General features: G+C 36.4%; 1 long non-coding RNA gene across 1 annotated transcript in view; it reads right to left on the bottom strand.

The window, feature by feature from the left end:
• Positions 1-18,425, bottom strand: part of LOC144691393 (uncharacterized) — a 64,608-nt gene extending 46,183 nt beyond the window's left edge. The window contains exon 1 of the long non-coding RNA XR_013579127.1: positions 18,383-18,425. This is a non-coding gene — a long non-coding RNA (uncharacterized LOC144691393). The remainder of the gene's footprint in view (positions 1-18,382) is intronic.
• Between the last annotated feature and the right edge of the window lie 953 nt (positions 18,426-19,378).

Here is a 19,378-nt window from a genome sequence, read left to right as displayed (position 1 = left end):
TTGGCTTAAAAATTTGCTCTCGAAAATTTAACTTTTACACAAGTATATGTCAGGGATCAGCTGACGTTCCTAAAATTTTTTCTTTACAATCCTGAGGTTCCATAAAATTCTACATGACTTGATTTACCACCTGCTTCACTTGATGGGCCATACTGTAGCTTTAAGTGAAAAATATCCATTCCTATTTAATTGCAGCCAGAGAATCACCTGTGTTGATTTCTCTTCCCACTCCTGCATAGTTACCTCTGGGATCCCTCAAGGGTCTGTGCTTGGTCACCTCCTGTTTCTCATCTACAATGCTGTTCCACAACAGCATCATCTGAAAACATGCCAGTTTGTACATGTACACCAATGACACCCAGTTCTACCTCACCACCAGTTATCTCAAACACTCCACTGTCTCTAAATCATCAGATTGCTTGTGTGACATCCAGTACTGGATGAGTAGAAATTTTCTCAAACTAAATATTGGAAAGACAGAAGATATTGTCTCCAGTCTCTACCACAAACTCTGTTCCCTAGCCACTGACTCAATTTCTCACCCTGGTAACAGATTGAGGTTGAACCAGAATATCTGCAACCTTGTCTGTGATGAGCTTCTAAGCACATATCTGCACCATCACCAGGAACCCCTATTTCCACCTTCCCCCACCCCTGCTCATCTGCTGCTGAAATCCCCATTCATGCCTTCATTACCTCCAGACTTACTATTTTAAGTGCACTCTCGATTGGTCTCCCACGTTCTACCCTCAGTAAACTTGAGGTCATCCAAAACTCTGCTGCTTGTGTCCTACCTTGCACCAAGTTCCATTTACTCATCACTCATGTGCTTGCTGACCTACATTGGCTCCCAATTAAGCAATACCTAGATTTAAAATTCTCATCTTCATTTTCAAATCCCTCCATGGCCTCTCTCTTTCCTTTCTCTGGACTCTGTTCCAGTCCACTACCCTCAGATAGCTCTGCTCCTCTAATTCTGGCCTCTTAAGCATCCCTGATTTGGTGGCTGTGCCTTCAGCAGCTTGAACCAGAGGTTCTGGCATTTCCTTTGCTAAACCTTCCTATCTCATTTTCCCCCTTTAAGACAATCCTCAAAACTTACTCTTTGACCAAAAATTTGGTCATCTGCCCTAGCAGCTCCTTACATGGCTCTATTATCATCTTTTGTTTTATAATGCCCTGTTTTATTGTGTTGGAGGCACTATTATAAATACAGATTGTAGTAATTGATTGAAAGGAATGACATTGCGATCAGGTATGATTTTAAATACAAGAGGTTTACGCTATTTGCTGACTTATGTTCTCTGTTGAAGTTCTTCCCTCTTTACATTTAGAAGAGTGGACATTCTTCATAAGATCTGAAAAATCATACCTCCCATGGTTTGTATGATGGTAAAGCGTCAAGGTCTGAAAGGTTGACTATATACACAGGCCAAGAGACAGGCAGATCATATTCATTTTGGCTTGACCATAAAGGCGATGCTTATCTTAGCTATCTTGAATCTGATCAGTGCTGAACTTTTCCTTTAGATTTAATAATTCCGGACAGATTTACACAAACCAATTCCTTTCCACACGCTACAATTCCAATCTCTTAAAAAGTGAGTTTCTGCATTGGATGAAAGGTTTGAAATTAGAACAAGATCGCAAACATTTAAATTGTTTAGATATACTATTAAGTCAGAATCACTATTTCAGATTGGTTCCTGCTTACTGATGGCTAAAATGTACAACTGTCATTAACTTAGGTTAGCAGGGTCATTTGAGACAACAGAGATGGTCATCCCTGCTCTTTTTTTGTTAGCTGCCCCAGGCCCAGATCAAGATCCCATACTTAGGGTTACGAGCCATGGTCAATGGCAGAAACAGCAACTTTTTGGTGGTGGTGATGGAACTGCCAGAACTTTGAGGGACAATGGCTTACAGGTGGAGGATCCTTCAGGAAGAGGACTTGTCTTTCCTTTTAGTACACAAGAAAGCAATGGGAAACCACTTCGCGTATTTTCTTTTCTAGTCATATTGCTCATTGAAGTTGAAAATGGGAGTTCTTATGAGTGGCTGAAGAGGAGAGTACAGGACCATGAGGAGTGGAGAAAAGATCAGAGGAACTGCCCTTGGGCAGATCAGCACTACATCAACTTAATTTCTGTCAATGTCATGATGGGAGGATACATGGGAAACATGACTTTACATAAAACTGAATTAAAATCTCTTGAAAGGATGAGGCAATTTCCTTGTGATACTTTTGTTAATTTACTAACAATAGTTGTACAAGTTCACATCAGCTTGTGCTAATAGCACAAAAAGTATTCCCTGACAAGTCTTTAGTAACAAGAGTCACATGCTCCCTAACTTATTAAAAATAAAGCTTTCTTCACAAAGGGTGAACGCAATTTTTATGGGCCATTTATACTACTGCTTCTAGATCTGAAGCCAGGTCAGCCAGAAATATTCTATTAAAAAACAAAACCAAATTAAAAAAAAGTGTTTCGGTTCTTCACGCATCGGTGAGTTTATAGGAAATCCTGGGCAGTAGTCACCAGCAGAAAATCCAGATAAAGCTGGTTTTAAAAGTCAATAAAATTATCCACTTTCTTGCCTCTGAATTTGGTGTTCTAAATGTTTTCTTTTCAGCTTTCCCTTTCCTACTCAACTTCAGTAGCCCAGGAAATCAGAATTTGAATTGGTCACAGATTTTCTTACAGCCACAGTTACTCCTCTACATATAACTGGCAGGCAAGAGGTGAGATTCAAGTTAAAGCTGATATCTTGGTCTTACAAAGGTTCCATCTAGCAACTCAGCTGATAATTGCCAGTCTATGCTGTAAAGCAGATAAACTGAACAATAACCTTGAGACAAACTCACCTGATTGAACATTTCAACGCTACTGAACATGGCATGCTAATACGATTAATCCAATTCGTTCTTCAGCTGGAAGTCAGCACCTAACCAGAACTTATTGCAAAAGAATTTTAAAACACATTTGAGTAGCATGTTGACTTAAGGGAAGCATTTTCCACTGATACACAGTAATGAGATAAAGGGAATTATATATATCCACATACTTAATCACTGTCCCTTATTATTGCATTTTATTGGCTTTAAAAATGTTCTTCAACAGTAGTTGAGTAAAACATTTTCTTTTGAGTTCCCCAAACGTAATCTTAGAAGTTCAGCCTCACAAACACAGCAAGACCAACCTGTGTAGTGTACAAATCACATGAGAGTCATTTGAAAGTCAGGAGGTTGTTTTAAAAAAATGTTAGATGCATGGGTTACCAAATGACAAAATACACCCTTTCCTTCGGTTCTTCTCCTGAATACAACTCCTTGTATTGTAGCTAGATATTTTTATCCAATGCATATCTTTTATTATTTCCCCCCAAGTTTACTAGTGCTTTGCAGCACTGTGCTCAGAGGAAGGAGAAAATGGATATTTGAGGTGACAAAACAGTCAGTGAAGGGCAGGGGGAGCGGTGGGGGGTGGGGGGAGAAAGAGAAAGAGAGAGAGAAAAAAAGAGTGAGCTCACTCAAGAGGACTAAAAGATGTCAACAACAAAATACTAAACCATGCCAAAAAATCCTCAATACCAGATCGGGCATTTTGAAACCCTTCTCATGGGAGTAGAACTAGCTACAGTTGCTTTAAAATTTAAAAACCAAAAAAAAAAGTAAGGTTTGTGGATTTTAAATTCAAAAGCAGCCTTTAACAAAGAATTTGATAGCAGGCATGAAGCAAGGCTTAAATTACTTTGAAGCGTCTCATCCCCCATGAGCACTGGATAAGCAGCTACTGTGGGAAAACAATTTTTCAATGCAATATATGTACATCTTCAGGAGTTTTGCTTTAAGGAATAAATAATATTTTTTGGAGAACAGATGGAGAAGTAAGTGCTTTGCTGAGACACAGGCACCTGAACACAAACATTATCCTGTTTAAGTTCAGCCAACATTAGAAATTATTTTCTCTCCCCCCCGCACGCCCACCAAGTGGAGAAATACACAGGGCTTCAAAAGCAATTAAAAATCAATACTAAGAACAAAATTGAGGAAGCAAAGCCCACAAAAAACAAAATCTTAGCGGTATCAAAATCTCAATGTTGGAGATTGTATCATCATGAGTGCCCAATAAAAATGAAGCAACATTCTAAATCCTGTAACAGAAATGTGCAAAATAGCAGTACTGATGACATCAAAAATGGGGCTAGTGGGCATCACTCCTCATTAATTTCTTTATATTGCTCTAACAAAATGTTAGCAACCAAGATAAAGCTCCAAGTATCTCAATTTCTAATACTTGGGATTGTGCAACAATTCAGCAACATTTATACCTGTTAAATTTTAGTTTATCCTATATTAGAACAAGGAGAGCTTACCATAATGTTTTTATCTCTCCATGAAATTCCCTACCAGTCACTCCTGTTGTGCTCCTAGAAATTGAAGTTAAGCATTGATCAAGGGTGTGGTGTGTGGTTGACAATTTTAGCAAGATCAATATTTCATATGTGGAAAAGAACATCTAAAAAAAATCATACTTGTGCAGCCTACTAAATTTCTGCACCCACATGCGATATAGTAACTTAAATAGGTACTTAATGTTCTTCCACGAGCCACGTGCCCATAAAATAAACAAAGCACCTCACCATTGACAGCACGTTCCAGGTGTTCTTTCAAATCATACAAAAGATCAACGCTCACTTGAGTCTGTGGTTCAGTGATGGGATTTTATAATCTTCTCAGAAATTCATGTGGACCCATTCCTTGTATCATGCAAAATTCTGTAAATCATGACTATGAATTTCTATGGTGCTTAATTATATTAGATATTAGCTTCCTGTGCCACAGTAGGAAAAATCTCAAAAGGTATAAACCAAATAAGCTTTTCTAAGTATTAACTGACATACAGCTTGACATGCAACTGCTCAACTCATGAATTTTAGTTTTAACATTAATAAATAAAACTAAACCTCAATAGCAAATTTACTTATGCTTAGTCACTGTAAGTGGGTAGCTGAATTTTGAACTCATGTTTCAGTTTCACCCTAATCTGATACTGTTGTCATAGTCTTATATCAACTTAGAATTGATTCCTTTATGAAAAAGACGTCAGTGCATAGGGGACACAGATGCAAGGTTTTGGGCAGGGGATACAGGTGAGAACGTGAAGAACTTTCACACAGCGAGTGGTAATGACCTGGAACATGCTGCTTATGAGGGTGGTGGAAAACAGAGATCAATTACTTCACTTGAAGGAAATAAATTTGCAAGACAACGGGGATAGAGCAGGGTCGGTGAGGGTGGGAGCTAACTGATTTGTTCTACAGAGAGCTGGCACGGTCTTGAGGGGCTGAATGGCCTCCTTTTGTGATGTAAGTGACTCTGGCTCTTAATGACTTTTTTTTCATTGTGAATACTTTGCCACTTGTATTCATTTGTACATTTAGTCAGTACAATTTTTTGCCACCATAGAAGTTATTGACTGCAATTTGCATCAACTCTGCACAATCCTGATTGCCATTGTATTTGTAGTTTACAATAAATGGAGTTTAAATACTATGCATTCCATGGGTTTAACTCAGAACTTACATCATTACTAATAGCACAAGCTATTTTAACAAGTATTGTTAAAATGTCCAGAAAAACTTCCAAACAAATGAAATGACACTGAAGTCAATGCAATGCAACCAGGACAGAAATATCTTTCTGCAACAGCTGAAGTTCTTTGACCCAGGTTTGAATACTATGGTTAGAAATATATTAATCTATTGCACACTGGATCAGATCCTAAAATTATAAAGATGAAAACTGAAGTAACTGTGCAGCAAGGCTTTGTAATAAATATACCTTAGAAGTTAGGACATTTATATGCAATATTAGTATTCACCCACGAAAAAAAATAAACTAAATGTCAAGTGAAGTGACTTTAGCACTTATACAGAATGTTGCTCACTTTCAAATCTGAACGCAAAGGATTTTATACCTTTTTGAGAACTACATTTAGTTGTCTTAATTAGCAGCTTCATTCCTAATTTTAATTCAGAAAAGAGGCCAAAAATTTTGAAAGCACAAATAGGTTTTGCCCACTTAAATATAAACAAAAGAAAATGAACTGAAAATCTTCTGATTCCATCAAATGTCCATAATATTAATGTTCTTTTGCCTTTTATGCATTGATTACTATATTTCAAGTAGTCCTTTTGAATTTACACAAACATACTGTCATAAGGTAAATGAAAAATGAGCATTGAAAAATAAACTTTGGCAAAAGGGAAAAGGAAACCAAAGTTTCTCATTTGAATAAAGATTGTTTAATCAGTTATAACACTGCACGAAATAAAATGCTGGAGACTCAGGCATAAAAACGGCCTGACTGAATCCTTATTTATACTCACAAACTAACATAATTAGAAAAGTAGCGTGGCCGTTTTCACCTTTCTTTCTGGAACATCTTGCTTTAATAAAGCACAAACAGATCGACTGCCAAGCCTATCTGACCAGGCCATGCCAGCTGCCTACTGACAGATATCTTGTATTTCATATTATTTTCACCCACACCTGATTCTTTCTACAGCACTTACTGCCTTCCTACAAATTATGTCAAGACTGTAGAAATAAACACTACCTCGTATCAAAAGTCGTTGCAAAACAAAAGTTTTAAGGAGATTCTTATATGGCAGCATGCCAAAAAGGCGTATGTTTCTTATTACAAATTTGCAAAGAGAATGGTGGGGGGGGGGGGGGGGGGGCGGTGTTGTGGTGGAAGAAAAGGAGAAGAATACTATATTCAATTTTCATGCTTTATACACAAGTTAAAGAGCATCAAAGTACAATTTTTGAGGGGATGAGTAAGAAAACAGTCTAAAATTTTAAAATCATATTGTGCCTAGATAAATAACAAAAACTGGTGAATGGAGGTTTTGAAATTCTACCTATCCAATGATATTTAGTTATTGGTTACAGATTGGCTTTAAATGAAAATTTCTTAAAAATATAAATTCTTAATGATTTTATTTTCAAATATCATAAAATAAAAAACACTAAAATAGTAATTTTTGCCCCAAAATATTTTGCCACAAATGCATTCCTGAATAAGTGAAACCCCCCCCACCAGGAACTAGAGAGGAACACCTTCGCTGATGATAATAGAATAGATGTCTCGACTGGAGGTGAGTTACAGGTTTTATACACCAGGAAGAGAGTCATCATGCACTGTGCTAGCATCAAAATATAGCTGATTCAAAATGATTAAGCAATAACCATTTTCTTCTTTTACAACTTGGGACTTAAAATGCTGCTGTGTGGCATGCACAGGACATTTAATTTAAAAAATCCCCATCATAAAACTGCCAATCCCAAAAGAAGCTGAAATAGATGATTATATTTAATCCATCTACATCTGATTCACTGCAAAGGGAGGTCTAAACAAACCATTTAACAAGAAACTTAAATTTGATTTACATACATGCAAAGTTTTAAATTTATCAAGATTGTTTTTTAACACCAAACTGCAATCTGTACAGAAATTTACAAAATCAATAACTACACTTCTTGAATAATGCCAGTTGTTTAAAATTAGGTAAATTGCATAATTTTGAACTTATCAATTTGGATTTCATTGAAATTTAAATTTACTTTATTAATATTTGTGTTCATATTGGAAAATTAATGTATAATGAGCTTATCTGAAATAACTTGAGTGATTGAGACTAGAAAAATTAAATTTATTCCAGACTGTTAAGATCCTCAAAAAAAAGGGCAATTCTAGTTTCTGTTAGACCCCATTAACTTTCCTTATAAGAATCCATGTCCCAACTATCACATATTTATCATAAATAAAATACTCTTACTTAATTTCCCAGCCTGCTGAAGCAAAAGACACCAACAACAAACAGATAAAAACAGCTACCATTTTCAGGAGTGGGTTTCTTTCAACCACAAAAGCAGAACGCAGGCAGTTTTCTTTTTATTTTAGATCAAACTATCATGGTGTTTCGTGAAGATAAACCTACACAGTGTAATTTTAGAATGCTAGAAGAACTGATGAAACAAAACTAACATGAGCATTAAAAGTGGAAGCACGTCATAAAAAGTAAAACTAAAAACCAATTCTCAATGCAACTAAACATTTCTGGAGAAAAATTTGAATTGTTTAAATTTCTTCCATTGAACCCGCTGATGAATATTTTCACACCAATTTTGGAGAACTTGAAAACTGCAGCTGAAGTGTAACCTCAACTATTTAAAGCAATTCAAGTTAAACCATAACTACTTAACATGCAAGTTACTTATAACTAACTTGTTCAGAGACTGATTTTGTAACAGATAAGAAAATAAATCTTTTTCCTTTCTGCGTACAAAGTGTGCTAAAATTGAAATGCCCATTTTTAACTTGATACACTGTCAAACTTTATTACCCGGGAAACAATTTTCAAATAATACTTTTCCATGCTTTAAATTTTCTTTTTTTACAATATTAAGGCATCAGCATTGAAAAGACCCCCCCCTAAAAAAAAGAGAAACACTGTAAATCTTAAATAATACTTTGGTATACTCTATTCCCTAATAATTGCAGATGTCAAGATTAAACAAAATCAAATGGAAAAACATCAGGGTCAACATGCAATTTTTTTAAATATTCATTAGAATTTAATGATCCCTCCAAACCTAGCAAAATGGAAATAAGGGCTAACAAGCAACAAGTACCAATTTACACTGATTAGGTATCTGAAAAAAAAGCTTTCCAATAGCCACCACACTTACATCATACAATTGAAAACTAAAAAAATAAAAATACATAATTTAATCTACCAGTAATTTAAACATTTTATTCATTTTAATGAAACCTGATATTCAAAACCTTGTATTACGCAAGATTAATTTCCCTTCCTTTCATGCCTATAGGGGATAGTTCCAACTTGATGTCCTATACATATAACATCTGACAATCCAAATATTAGTTTAAATACTTTTAAAATGTAGTGCTCACAACACATTTAAGACACTGACAAATCTCATTAAATGCAAAAAAAATTAAAAGGTAGGATAGAATTTTTAAAAACTGTTCTATAGAAAGATAATGCAAGTTTGCAAAAAATGTACTAATTGTCTATGATTTGTAGAAGTTCCCTTGGCAAAAAAAAATGAAATGGCTATTTCACTTACTTAAAAACTACACTGCACAGCTGCTCTGTACAATATCACCAAATTATAAAGATTTGATTCTTATGCTGCAAACATTCTTTATTTAGGTGTATCAAAAGCTAGAATTAAAACAACAGACGATCCAATAATCAAGATGTTATGACAACAATTGGAAACCTACATTTAACTATTTTCTATCAACACTAACTGTTAATCCTTTCAACTGAGTACATACAACCTTCACTTAACTTGGTCACTTACTATGCTAAAACTTTATCATCTAATAATTCGTATTTAACAATGCAAGTGACACAAAAATGGGAATTTTTGTTTAATTTAAATGATGTCAAATTTCCATTAGGGCTAATCAACACTGAACTAAGACTAGATATGTAGTTTCAACATACAAACAAGGTACATCTGCACATAGAAATCAAATGTTTTTGGATTTATTTGTGAAGATTTTAAAATACAGGACAAGCTGCTCCTATTCTTCCCCCATTAAAAAAAGTCCTTCAATTATGTGATTGTACTATATTGATAATTAATCTTGCTTTTAAGTGCTCACTTTGTCTCTTGCAGATAGGTTTAATTTTTTTCTTTTAAAATAAAACCTCAAATTTATAGAGCATATATGTATATTCCATCAGCTTGAGTTTTCCAGAGAACTCTGTATAAAAGGCAAATTTGGCATATTTCTACAGACCAGGAACTGCAATGGAAAGAATGGCAATTAGCAGGTACAGCAGTGAATTAGTTAATTATAATCTTACAAATTTCAGTGAGTCACATGGTGGGACTCAGCAAACCTATAATCTAGTTTCACAATTTCTGGATTAAGTTTCTTTGTTTAATTGGACAATAACTGAATTAATCAACTTTTAATAGTAAGTAACTTGGTAACATTCTTCCAGTACTACTTTACCAATAGCTTGCAGTATGATTAATGCACCTATTAATGAGTGGTACAGGGCAGATCAACAAAGGTAGTGCAATGAAAAAATGAGCAAATTTTTTTGGATTGATGGCCTTTAATACTCTGTGATTTGCCCATTTTATAAACTGTGTGAATTGCCAATTTTGTTAAATTCGTTCTACCTGTAAAATCTGTATTTTAACTGCTTAAAATCAGTATATGTACAAATTTAACTTCCATACCTAAAACAATATTCAATACAAACCTCTATCAGGTACAGACTTTGTATGCTTAAGTCGGACTTTTCCAAAAGAAATTAATTATTGGCATTCCAAATAAAAAACATTTATTCTACAAAAATATTCTATTTCCACAGTAGCAACCACTCTGATCCTAAAATTGAATAATCTGAAAACAAAAACGTACAAGTCAACCCAGCTTAAGATGACCCCATTTCTTCAGCGCCAAAAATCATACTTTTGCATTAACTTGGCATATAAGTGACTCGTCATATTTCAGCTATGAAATGCTGTACTTGCATTAGTAGTCAGACTCAATTTTTCACCCTAGAAATGCATGTTTTCCTTACCTTATATTGCAAGTTGGCACATGGAATCAAGCAAGCGATATGGGCTCCATTGCAAAAATATGTGGAAGTTAAGACATGTCCGCACAGAGCCGACCATGAATGGCATGGCAATTGACGAACTGAAGTACAAAGCTGCTTTCAAGCTAGACGTCATAACATTTGCTAACCTGTCAAATAACAGGTGCTGCAGCAAGGAAATTCAGTGTTGGTCATAAACTGGTGCGAGAATGGAAGGAGGAGGAATCTGCCCTGAAGATGCCCAAGACCAAATATACCATCAGAACAGGGACCAGTCACCGGTCTGATCTCGAGCAGCATGTTTCAGAATGGACCCATGAAAATTGTCGGAATGGTTACATTGTCACCAGAAATGCAATGTGTATATACGCACTTAAGTGGGCCATATCAAACCCAGAGTCCAGCAAAGACTTCAAACCAACACCTAGTTGGTGCAGCCACTTTGCGGAATGAAACAGTCTACTAGTGGTGCAGCAGAAGATCAAAATTACTCAGACTATCCAAAGACCTTGATGCCAAAATTCCCAGTTTCCAGCAGTTCATTATCAGACAGCGGCAAAATCACGAGTACTCATTAAGGCACATCGGCAACATGGATATGCTCAGCAGCTAAACTGCACAGTAGAAAGGATCAAAAGCAGCTATAGAGAAAACGACAGACATGAGACCTGTCTGCATGGTCGATGGAAGAAAATTAAAGCCTATGGTAATTTTCAAATATAAATCTAAGCCAAACATCAAGTTCCCCGCAGGAGTTTTTTGTGCATGTCTGTGACAACAGTTGGATGGATGAGGATGGAGTGAAGTTATGGATCAATAATATGTGGAATAGACGTCTCGATAACCTACGTAAAGAACGTAGCTTATTAGTGTGAGACATGTTCAGATCCCACGTAGTCAATGAGGTCAAGAGGCACTTGCGAAGAAATAACACCCACATTGCAGTTATACCAAGTGTTTAACATTTGGAGTTCAACCTTAGGATGCATACCTCACAAGCCATTCAAGGATCATGTTTGCGCTGAAGCGATTAGATGGATGGTTGAACGTTTTTCTCTATCAAAGGGTGAAATATGCGTACTGCCCCATTTGACATTTTGTGTGGTTCCATTATCAAATCGTGGGATGCTATTAGTGCAATGAGTGTCATCAGATCATTCAAAGAAAAAAAAATGCAGAACATCCAGTTCAATGGACGGAAAGGAAGATTACTATTGTGGAGGGATGATTCGAAAACAAAAGCGCCATATCTGATCAAGGGTGGCTTCCTTAGATGATGCCATAAGTAACTGAATTAATTTGGTGAACTCTTTGCATTGGATGGTGAAGACAATGGATTTGACCTTTCAAAAATAATTTGATTATGGTTAAAGGGTATCTTTGTACAATTAATTCATTCAATAAACCTTGCAACGTTAATATGAATTACTGTTTTGTGTTTTTTTTCCATATTTCAAAATGATGACTACCTACACCCACAATTCATATTTTATACTCCGTGTATAAGTTGATCCCCATTTTTAGAAGAATTTTGAGGCTTCAAAGGTTGACTGATACACTGATCTATGGTAATCGAGCCTCTGAAATAAGCGCTTCGAAAAGGCTCCATATATTTCAAAGCAGCTATGTTAATAACAACTTTCCAAACCTAATACTTGCACACAATATTATAATAGCAATCCCATTTGAAGATGAAGTTTTTTTAAATACACTTCATAAATTATTGATAAATGTACTTGAACAGCTTGAATAGTAAATGTTTGCTTGCTATCGAGTACCATATCATGTGCAAACTTAATCTTCAAGCGTGTGTGATTTAGTTAGAAATTTACACTGCAACAGAAATACCCATCATAAATCAAGAATGAAGACCCAGGAGAGAGATACTGGAGCCCTCTAAATTGTGCTAAAGGTGCGTTGTCCTTTGGATAACTGTAGAACCACTAACCATTCTGAAAAATAATTCATATCTCAACTGTTCAACCAACCCATCCTAAAAAGGGTGACATATGCTGTACCCTTACAACTCTCTCAAGAGGAAAATAGCATGGACCGAAGTTCAAGAATAACAGCAATTTTAAATACACATATAAATCCACATTTTGACAGATGCCAGTCCCTCAATAGAAAATTATTTTGGTGCTATTTTTCATGGGTCAGCACTAAATTTATCCCCAGTAGCTTCTTACAGATGAACAGTGAAATGAATAAACAGTGCATTTTACATCTCATTAAATCAGCTATCAAGTGAAAGGTCTGGTATTGATCAATTTCAACAAATGACTAAGCAGTACAACTGAATAACTTAAACTATTAAATTATGTTTAATGTGGCTGTATCTGTTATTCTGCAGAGATTTGGCTATTTATCAACAGTACTAAATTTTAATAAAGTAACCTTTAGGTCACTCAGTCTAAAAACACTGATCTTGATGCAACAGTACTTTAGTTTGGTGAAGCACTATTTACAACAGCAATGCTGTTTCTCCACTGCCAATAATAATGTTATAGAGGGAAGGTTGTATGGCAAAATCTCATCTATTTTTCAAATAAAATAATCTTATGGTATAAGATCCAAATAAATTCCTGTTTTCGCTACTCTTGAGTCAGTCAGTGCAGAGCACGTATTGTCACTGATGCTGTAAACAGTGCAGTTTCAAAATATTTCAAGACAAAGTAAAATTAAGCTTAAAGCAGCAACAGGCCATAAAATTATGCAATTTGCCTTCTTCCTTCCTGAAGCTTAGACTAATGGTAGTCTGCTAAACTGAAACCTTTTGAACTGACCACGATTAAGGCAGAAAAAGACTAAAACATGCACAGTAGCCCTATGAATCATTAGCATAATCAACAATTGTTCTTTCCAGGACATACAACTTGTGAATGGCTTCCACACAGGAACTAACTGAGAACAGGGAAGAATCTAAGTACCAGGGATTTGGTTTTTAAAAAACCTCAATGCAAAAAATGTGGCAAAAATGAACTATGATACCAAAAAGCATGTTTCCAAAGGGTCTTGCCAACAACTAGCTCATGGGGTTCTTAAACATGTTAGTCTACGCTTCTGCAGCCAGTCTCATTGAGTTATTTTTTAAAAAATGCAAGAGTGGCCAAGATGGTATTCTAAACTCACTAGTTCTGTACTTGCCTATATTACTACAAAGTTATTCTACCTTCACATCAATTTTGTTTTTTCTTTCAGAAAACCACAGTAAAACAACTTCAGCTTTGGAGCTTGCACTACCCTCGTATGAATATAAACAACAGTTCTGAAGAAATTTGCTCATAAAGTTCCTCTCATGGCATTCATTTGTGTACCTGCATGTGCTGTTTCTGAAATTCTGTAGGTCATTACGCAAGTAGCTAATATAACTGACCAAATGTTTGAATCCTGCCACACATAAATACAAGCATCTTCATTTTCACTTTTAAAAAAAGGTTTGTCAAAAGATTTCCCAGAGAAGCACTTTCCCCCCCGTCCAGGAGGGGGGGTGGGGGGGGGCGGGGGGGGGGGTGTTGTGCGAGAGCGGGCAGGTTCCCAATTGGTGCCCATGGTAGGGGGAGCGACGCCATTTAACATGGGCGGGCCAATTAAGGCCCGCCCAGTGTGACGTCCGCCTAGAAGCGCTGAGCGTTCCCTGTGGAGCATGTGTGCGAAAGAGTGCACAGATCTCCCTGAGGCAAAGTGCTGCCTCAGGGAGATCGGCTCAAGATTCAAATTTCCACATAAAGCAGAAAAAATATTCCTGACATGTCCCCTCATATGACACTGCCACACGAGCTGAGACATGTCAATTTCTTTCATTTAAAAATTTCATACAAATTTTAATACCCTCATGAAACCTCATCCCGCCCATGAATGAGGTTTCATGTTTTTTCTGAAGGCCACCTGGGCTCTTCGCCTGCCCCCCAACCATAAGGTTAGATGGGCAGGTCCATTAAAAAAAGTAATTTCGATGATTAATGGCCTTAATAGGCTTTTGACAGTTCGGTGGGCACGTATCTAAATGATGAGGGGTGACTTCGGGATGCACGCCCAACATCACCCCGCGTCATTTTATGCGTCGGCGAGCGGGCCCTGCCCCCTGCTCGCCAACCAGAAGATGCAGCCCCCAGTTGCAAAGAAAGTCCCAATACCTTTCCCCTCCAATGTGTAAACTGAATCAAAATAAAAAAACTGAAATCAGTGTAGAAGAATGGCATTTACTGACTGACTCAAGAGCCAGTATCAGTTGACTGTTAACGATGATAGTTGCAATAGGATGCAGTTATATCAACAGTATCAGCAAGAAGGGAAACAGTAACTTGTGAATTAAAATTTAAAAATCCAAAAACCTTTAAGATACTGAACAGTATGGGTGAAAAGCAGAAGAAACAAATGGCAAATCAGCAGGCAAGTTATTTAATATACATTAGCACAAATATAAAAAGATTTATATTTGATATTTCAAGACTGCAAGATAAATTAAAAGCATGTGAAAGTTCTGCCCAGTTTTGGTTTTGTAATATTGCATCCCTCCTTTTTTCACTGCAGCAGTGGCACTGCAATTGGCTTCACTGTACCATGGTTAAGAAGAAGAAAAGGAAGAAAAACTCAAGGTTTGCATTCCTGATGACTGTGCTGTTAGAGTGTGAACCTCGGGCAAAATAAAAAGAGTCTTGGCCATGGTGCCTTGTAATTGAACAACACCCTTTGGACATTCGGTGGCTGGTCTCACGCATGAAGAATGGCCATTTGGGCAAAATAATGCAAATTGGAAAATTGTTTGCTGAACCATAACCCAATACAAGTCAGAGCCTTCAGGAAAAAGGAGAAATTGGCAACGTAAGGAAAGTAAAGTAAAGAACCAAAACAAACACTACAGTGCACCTGACCGGTAAATGTCAATACCCCTCAAACATCTATCCAATTTGTCGTTTATATTTTCTGCACTATCTTGACAGTCTCCTTGGTCAGTCTGTTCCACATGTAAAAGTTCTTTTTAAAATTTTACTAGTTTTTTTTTTCCATTTGAGAACTATGTAATAGTAGGGAAACTGGATAGCACTATAAACTTCAAGGCAAAAGCTTTGAGCTGGCAAGACAAATCTCCCCTTTACAAACATTAGCAAAGTTGAAAGATTGAAAACTATAGTGTGAATGTTTTGCCCATTAAATACACTAAAATAAAATTCAGTCAATTTGAATTAATGAGAAACACTAATTTGTTGACTTTTGATTAGACTGCACAGGGCCTACCAATCTCAATTTCTTTTCCTGCCAAGTGCATTTTAAAAAAGTATGTGACAACATAACCTCCAAGCCAGTTGGTTTCGCCGTCTTCTCAATCATTTCAAGGTCAGCTGTGATTCACCAGTGAATCCATCATCTCAGCTGTTAGATGTGCTGCATGAGAAATGAAGTCATACTGCAGGTACGGGGATAACACATCTGCCACGTGGTCAGGTATTAAAGTTATAAAACAGCATGCCTAGAAGGCCAGGAATGACTCAATTAATATGCCCATGTGAACTAAGAAATATCTGTTTACAAAAGAATCATATAGAGTCACCTACAGCACAGGAGGAGGCCATTCAGCCCATCAAGACCATGCCTACTCCCTGTAGAACAAGTAGTCAGTCCCAATCACCTGCTTTATCCCCATAGTCCAGCAAATTTATTTTGTGAATAAAGTGAATCGTTGATAATCTCTGCTTCCACCACCTTCATAAGCAGCGGGTCCCAGGTCATTACCACTCGCTGTGTAAAAAGTTCCTCACATTCTCACCTGTATCTCCAGCCCAAAACCTTATATCTGTGTCCCCTAGTCTTTGTACCATCAGCTAATGGAAAGAATTTTGCCTTGTCTGTCTTATCTCAACCGGTCAATCTTGTACACTTCTATCAAATTTCCCCTAAATCTTCTTTGCCCCAAGGAGGGCACCATCAGTTTCTCCAACCTAACCTTGTAGCTAAAATCCCCCATTCCTGGAACTATTCTTGTAAATCTTCTCTGCACCCTCTCAAGGACACTCACGTCTTTCCTAACGTGTTGCAACCTGAACTAGACACAATGCTTTAGTTGTGGCCTAACCAGAGCTTTAAAGGTTCAGCATAACTTCCTTGTTTTTGTACTCGATTCCTCTATTTATGAAGCCCAAGACCCCTTAGGCTTTGCTAAATGTTCTCTCAATATGCCCTGCCACCAAAGATCTAGGCACATGCACCCGCTGTCCCTGCACACCTCCTTAGAACTGTGCCATTAAGTCCATATTGTCTCTCCCTTTCGCATCTGCCAAAATGCATCACCTCAGACTTCTCTATATTAAAGCCCATCTGTCACTTGTCTGACCACTCTGCTATTGTATGCCCTGTTGCTATTAATTTCCATCATCTTATGTTACTTATTCCAAGTTTGATATAGTTGAAATAGAATAAAATTTCAAAATTTGCCATTTGCCAAGTGATTCATATATAAAAAAGCAGTGCTCACAGCACCCTTGGGGAACATCACTCCAGACCATCCTCAGCCTGAAAAATAATCATTTACCATGAATGCATTAGCTTCATTCATTTTGATTGTTTGCTACCACTAAGGAGTGGAATTCAAACAGTCATGCTGCTTTACACTGCAGTGAATAAAATGCTTTATGACAAACAGGCTGAAGTAGTCCTCAGTAAAATGTTCCCTTCAGCTTCACCTAGGGGACCAGTATTCAAAATCTAGGTGGATGACAAACATAACCTAAATATGTTTCAGCACCAATCTTATTCTAAGTGGTGTGAATTTTAAGCATTAAAATGCAAATCAAGAGTGATTGTACAAGTTTGCCAAAAAGCTAATATAAATGGAACATGACAAGTGGAAATGTCCCAGAATTGCAGTGTGGGTACTCCTTTGCAGCTGAGGGACACTGCTGGCCTTTGAGAGTGACTTTTTTGTAATTAACTATTATATATTATTTATGGAATGCCTGGTATTAACAATAGCTATGAAACTGACTTTAGAAGAGCATGTAGTTCAACCCATAATCACGACTGCAGGTCCTACAGCATTCTATCAAAACAAAATGTGTTGGTTTCTAACACTAATCAGAAACTGAAAATGTATAGACACTGCAAAACATGATTTGAAAGTTAGGTCTTTCAATGCTTCAGGGGTTAAGAATTAACTTTCCATGTTTTTTAAAAAGCAAATGTATATGAAATCCCTTCATTATCTGTTACATTCATCTCTTCGCTCAGTTTCTTCCTTCTTTCCCCATATGCATGTCACTATGTTACTTCATTCACCAAAGATACCCAAAGTATTCCCAGGTTTCTGAGAGGATCATGAAGTTAAAGGAACGTACTGTAGAACAGTAAAAGTCTAGGCTTGAATTAGGCCCAACTCGAAATCATGGAAATGCAGGAAAAGGCTTCTCCAAGGTCCTAGTGCTTTCAATGAATGCAAAGCAAACGAGGCCAGTTAAAAATGAATAATTAGCCACAACACATGAAGCAGCAACAAATCTAATAAGCCGTAATGTATTATGCATGCATTTCTAAAACAAAATTCTATCCAAAAAATGTTAATCATTTAAGAACACCTTGCAAAACATGACATTTTCCACATTTTTATATGTATATTTATTACACACGCACACAGTTCCCCTATAATAGTTTCTTAAAAAATAGGAATGCAAAATATTTAAGTCACTAAACTGTTGGCCACCTCAGTCTCAACTTATGCTCTTACCTTTTCCAAACCAATATGAATCAGGGTTTCATCAGTGAACCCTAAAATGTAATGAGTAGAAATTATTTTAGCTTAGTTATAATCAATTGCAGATCATAATTCAAGATACTATACAATTAATCAGAAAAAATTCAAAACTTTATTGATTGCTATTGTACTGTTCTGTACAATTTTGAAGTGCACATTAAAATCTGCATTTGGATGAAATGTTCCAATGTTTGTTTGTAATTTACCTACTTAACACTTTCTCTCAATAAAATCGAGTTTTGAAGTTGGTACATGAGGTACTAAATTAAAAACAGCAAAGCAGGTTGTAACACACAATGATACTAGTGTAGGAAGAACATACAAAACAAAAACAGCATGACCACAGGTCAGAGCAGTTGCAGATAATACCTTACATTCTGCAAGATAAAAATCAGAATTGGATTTGCTATGGCTATCAATACAGAGGCGACCTTACAAAGTAACTGATCTTCTATGGTACAAATGCTACTTCATTGTCTTTTTTGGTGCTGTGAGAAAACAACTGCTTTAAACTACACAAAATTAACTCTTTCATTATCAAGTTAATAGCAGCAAAAAAGTATTTTGCTGGAAAACTGATGTTTTTGCACCTTTTACAAAATCAGAGATTTTCTGAAAATATGAACATTGATTTTCCAACATCACATGTATCAGATGTATGGGAATACCTAAAAGTGTAGTGTATCTGTATTCATCTTTAGAAAGAAAACTTTCATGCCATTTAAAACTATTATTTGCTCTCAATGCAAAATCTGCACCACAAATCTATATTTAAAAAGTATATAATAATTTCAGGACCCAAATATAAATGTTCTGAACTCATTTTTAAAAACTTTAATGAACTAAAGGCAAAAGCTCAAAAGGAATATAACCCTGGTTGAGAAATTAGCAAAAATTAACATAACTGTACATTTGCTTTCCAGTTTGTATTGCTATGCTACAGTGTAGAGATTACAAAGCCATACTGCA

This window comes from Cetorhinus maximus, chromosome 16, assembly GCF_964194155.1.
Source record: "Cetorhinus maximus chromosome 16, sCetMax3.hap1.1, whole genome shotgun sequence".
NCBI lineage: Eukaryota > Metazoa > Chordata > Chondrichthyes > Lamniformes > Cetorhinidae > Cetorhinus > Cetorhinus maximus.
This window is presented reverse-complemented; position numbering and strand designations above follow the sequence as displayed.